Raw genomic sequence first — 5,000 nt, 5'->3', positions numbered from 1 at the left:
CACGCGCCACCTACGGTGGCCGGCAGCTCCAACGCCAGCGCCACAGAAGGACAAAAGCCCCACTTGGGTGCCGAAGCGAACTCTCCCAGCACAGCGCACGCGCCAACACGTCCGCACAGCTGCGATACAAACCACCTGCGAGAACCGCAGAGGCGACCGAGCAGCAGACGGCGTCGCGGCGCCGAGCGCCGGGCGGCGGCGCATCCTCAGCGCACACAGTCCTCAATCGGACCAGCACACTGCAGATGTCCACCGCGCTTCGCACCGGGCCCGCGAGGACCTACTTTGGCCGCACGGCGCCGCGTGCAGGGTGCGCCGGCGCGCAGCTGCGCCGCCTGCCGCCTCCGTCGGCCGGCGCGCCTGCCACTGGCCGCCCCCACCAGCCGGCTGTAGCGCGTGCGCCCACGCACCGCGCGGCCAGCACGCCGGGAGGCCCCCCCTCACCGGCCGGGGACGGTCCCACCCAGCCACCGCCGCGTATCGCTTCACACCCACATGCCATTCACGTTCGTGGGCATGGTGGGTATCGCTGAAACAACCGGTTGGTAGCTCAACCGATCGTCGCCATCACTGATTCACCTCTAGCGAGAACAACCGCACCACAACGGTTTACCAGTTGTTCATTTGCGTAACGTCACCAGCAAACGTAGACGTCCATCGCCATTTGCAAATTCAACGATTGTTGCATGCCTGTGTCAGGTGTCACGACACACTATGTCTGCCCACATACACGCAACAACATGTGCACGCTTCGCGAACACGTGGAAGGTGGCCCCCGTACGTATGCGATGTCCATTGCGCGAACGACTGTCAACCGGCCTCTGTCGCATGTCGCAGATGTGGAACGCAGTGCACCATGCTGTCACGGTGTGTGAGAAGAGACGACTACGTCTGACAACACGCGCCACTACATCAACAGACGGCTCATGCTGATCGCCATCCAGGGCATACCACACTGCAATCCGGCTCTTATAGGGAGACGACACATAGCTGAGTGCACAACAGTTGGACCGCATGGTTCGCCGTTGTTGGCGCAGTCGTTGTACGGTCACATGTACCACGATGTATCATTCAGTACATGAGGACCAATGTGCAGTACAGTGTGTGATTTGGACGTACAACATCAGCGGACAGTTGACACAGGCCGTACCACAGCGTAGGCTAAGTGCTTCGCCATGCGAATGCCAATGAACAACTGCGAAGGGCATTGAGCATGTACGTCCTGCTGCCATCCACATTACAGTGTATCGCTGCAAGGTGTTTAACATGAAGCGATACACTGGGGACCAGGCAGTGCGAGTAGCAAACTATATTGCGGGGGTTGCAGTTAGGCAACACTACACTAATTTAACGCGTCGTATGACAATTACAGAGCGGGTTAAGGCCCAACGTGTGTTGGGTTAAGGCCCAACGTGTGTTGGGTTAAGGCCCAACGTGTGTTGGGTTAAGGCCCAACGTGTGTTGGGTTAAGGCCCAACGTGTGTTGGGTTAAGGCCCAACGTGTGTTGGGTTAAGGCCCAACGTGTGTTGGGTTAAGGCCCAACGTGTGTTGGGTTAAGGCCCAACGTGTGTTGGGTTAAGGCCCAACGTGTGTTGGGTTAAGGCCCAACGTGTGTTGGGTTAAGGCCCAACGTGTGTTGGGTTAAGGCCCAACGTGTGTTGGGTTAAGGCCCAACGTGTGTTGGGTTAAGGCCCAACGTGTGTTGGGTTAAGGCCCAACGTGTGTTGGGTTAAGGCCCAACGTGGGTTGGGTTAAGGCGCAACGTGGGTTGGGTTAAGGCCCAACGTGGGTTGGGTTAAGGCGCAACGTGGGTTGGGTTAAGGCGCAACGTGGGTTGGGTTAAGGCGCAACGTGGGTTAGGTTAAGGCGCAACGTGGGTTAGGTTAAGGCGCAACGTAGGTTAGGTTAAGGCGCAATATAGGTTAGGTTAAGGCGCAATATAGGTTAGGTTAAGGCGCAATATAGGTTAGGTTAAGGCGCAATATAGGTTAGGTTAAGGCGCAATATAGGTTAGGTTAAGGCGCAATATAGGTTAGGTTAAGGCGCAACGTAGGTTAGGTTAAGGCGCAACATAGGTTAGGTTAAGGCGCAACATAGGTTAGGTTAAGGCGCAACATGGGTTAGGTTAAGGCGCAATATAGGTTAGGTTAAGGCACAATATGGGTTAGGTTAAGGCACAATATGGGTTAGGTTAAGGCACAATATGGGTTAGGTTAAGGCACAATATGGGTTAGGTTAAGGCACAATATGGGTTAGGTTAAGGCACAATATGGGTTAGGTTAAGGCACAATATGGGTTAGGTTAAGGCACAATATGGGTTAGGTTAAGGCACAATATGGGTTAGGTTAAGGCACAATATGGGTTAGGTTAAGGCACAATATGGGTTAGGTTAAGGCACAATATGGGTTAGGTTAAGGCACAATATGGGTTAGGTTAAGGCACAATATGGGTTAGGTTAAGGCACAATATGGGTTAGGTTAAGGCACAATATGGGTTAGGTTAAGGCACAATATGGGTTAGGTTAAGGCACAATATGGGTTAGGTTAAGGCACAATATGGGTTAGGTTAAGGCACAATATGGGTTAGGTTAAGGCACAATATGGGTTAGGTTAAGGCACAATATGGGTTAGGTTAAGGCACAATATGGGTTAGGTTAAGGCACAATATGGGTTAGGTTAAGGCACAATATGGGTTAGGTTAAGGCACAATATGGGTTAGGTTAAGGCACAATATGGGTTAGGTTAAGGCACAATATGGGTTAGGTTAAGGCACAATATGGGTTAGGTTAAGGCACAACGTGGGTTAGGTTAAGGCACAACGTGGGTTAGGTTAAGGCACAACGTGGGTTAGGTTAAGGCACAACGTGGGTTAGGTTAAGGCACAACGTGGGTTAGGTTAAGGCACAACGTGGGTTAGGTTAAGGCACAACGTGGGTTAGGTTAAGGCACAACGTGGGTTAGGTTAAGGCACAACGTGGGTTAGGTTAAGGCACAACGTGGGTTAGGTTAAGGCACAATACGGGTTACGTTAAGGCACAATACGGGTTAGGTTAAGGCACAATACGGGTTAGGTTAAGGCACAATACGGGTTAGGTTAAGGCACAATACGGGTTAGGTTAAGGCACAATACGGGTTAGGTTAAGGCACAATACGGGTTAGGTTAAGGCACAATACGGGTTAGGTTAAGGCACAATACGGGTTAGGTTAAGGCACAATACGGGTTAGGTTAAGGCACAATACGGGTTAGGTTAAGGCACAATACGGGTTAGGTTAAGGCACAATACGGGTTAGGTTAAGGCACAATACGGGTTAGGTTAAGGTACAATACGGGTTAGGTTAAGGCACAATACGGGTTAGGTTAAGGCACAATACGGGTTAGGTTAAGGCACAATATGGGTTAGGTTAAGGCACAATATGGGTTAGGTTAAGGCACAATATGGGTTAGGTTAAGGCACAATATGGGTTAGGTTAAGGCACAATATGGGTTAGGTTAAGGCACAATATGGGTTAGGTTAAGGCACAATATGGGTTAGGTTAAGGCACAATATGGGTTAGGTTAAGGCACAATATGGGTTAGGTTAAGGCACAATATGGGTTAGGTTAAGGCACAATATGGGTTAGGTTAAGGCACAATATGGGTTAGGTTAAGGCACAATATGGGTTAGGTTAAGGCACAATATGGGTTAGGTTAAGGCACAACGTGGGTTAGGTTAAGGCACAACGTGGGTTAGGTTAAGGCACAACGTGGGTTAGGTTAAGGCACAACGTGGGTTAGGTTAAGGCACAACGTGGGTTAGGTTAAGGCACAACGTGGGTTAGGTTAAGGCACAACGTGGGTTAGGTTAAGGCACAATACGGGTTAGGTTAAGGCACAATACGGGTTAGGTTAAGGCACAATACGGGTTAGGTTAAGGCACAATACGGGTTAGGTTAAGGCACAATACGGGTTAGGTTAAGGCACAATACGGGTTAGGTTAAGGCACAATACGGGTTAGGTTAAGGCACAATACGGGTTAGGTTAAGGCACAATACGGGTTAGGTTAAGGCACAACGTGGGTTAGGTTAAGGCACAACGTGGGTTAGGTTAAGGCACAACGTGGGTTAGGTTAAGGCACAACGTGGGTTAGGTTAAGGCACAACGTGGGTTAGGTTAAGGCACAACGTGGGTTAGGTTAAGGCACAACGTGGGTTAGGTTAAGGCACAATACGGGTTAGGTTAAGGCACAATACGGGTTAGGTTAAGGCACAATACGGGTTAGGTTAAGGCACAATACGGGTTAGGTTAAGGCACAATACGGGTTAGGTTAAGGGACAATACGGGTTAGGTTAAGGCACAATACGGGTTAGGTTAAGGCACAATACGGGTTAGGTTAAGGCACAATACGGGTTAGGTTAAGGTACACATTGTTGTAAGGAAAGGTGTTTTGGGGGGGGGGGGGGGGCCGGTTTGTTGATTGTGATTATCGTAAGTAAATGACTGCGGCATCATCTGATTTGCCACGTCAGGGTGCACCTTTGGCTCATAACAGGCGGCGCTCTGATTCCATGCTTGTGGCAGACCTGTGTCTTTCATTCCTGCCATTGTTTGTGTGCTGTGACAGGAGGCAGTATTGTGATGTTGGGTGTACCCCTGTGTAGGACATGTGTGGGTGTTGGTGGCTTAGCTGAGCAATGGTGGTTGTCGGAAGGGTGGGATATTCTGTTTTGTGAGTGGACCTCCCGGTCTGGTTATGATAGTGTGGATAGTCTAATGTGGCGGAGAGGATGCACTGGGTGTTGTTCCATGCTGGTGCTTACATATTGTCTCTGTGCCTGTTACAGGCAGAGAGTAGTGCGTGATAAGAGTGTCTGGCTGACGTGTGGTTGTGATTGTGAGCAGAGTCTTTCAGCATGTATACGGACAGTTGTATACATTATCTGTATTTTGATGGCTCTATCTATTACTAATCAGCGCCGTGTATACGTTTCATCCGGTTCCAGTCGAAACTGTTGTATCTCTG

Source organism: Schistocerca americana, unplaced genomic scaffold, assembly GCF_021461395.2.
Source record: "Schistocerca americana isolate TAMUIC-IGC-003095 unplaced genomic scaffold, iqSchAmer2.1 HiC_scaffold_124, whole genome shotgun sequence".
Lineage (NCBI taxonomy): Eukaryota > Metazoa > Arthropoda > Insecta > Orthoptera > Acrididae > Schistocerca > Schistocerca americana.
This window is presented reverse-complemented; position numbering follows the sequence as displayed.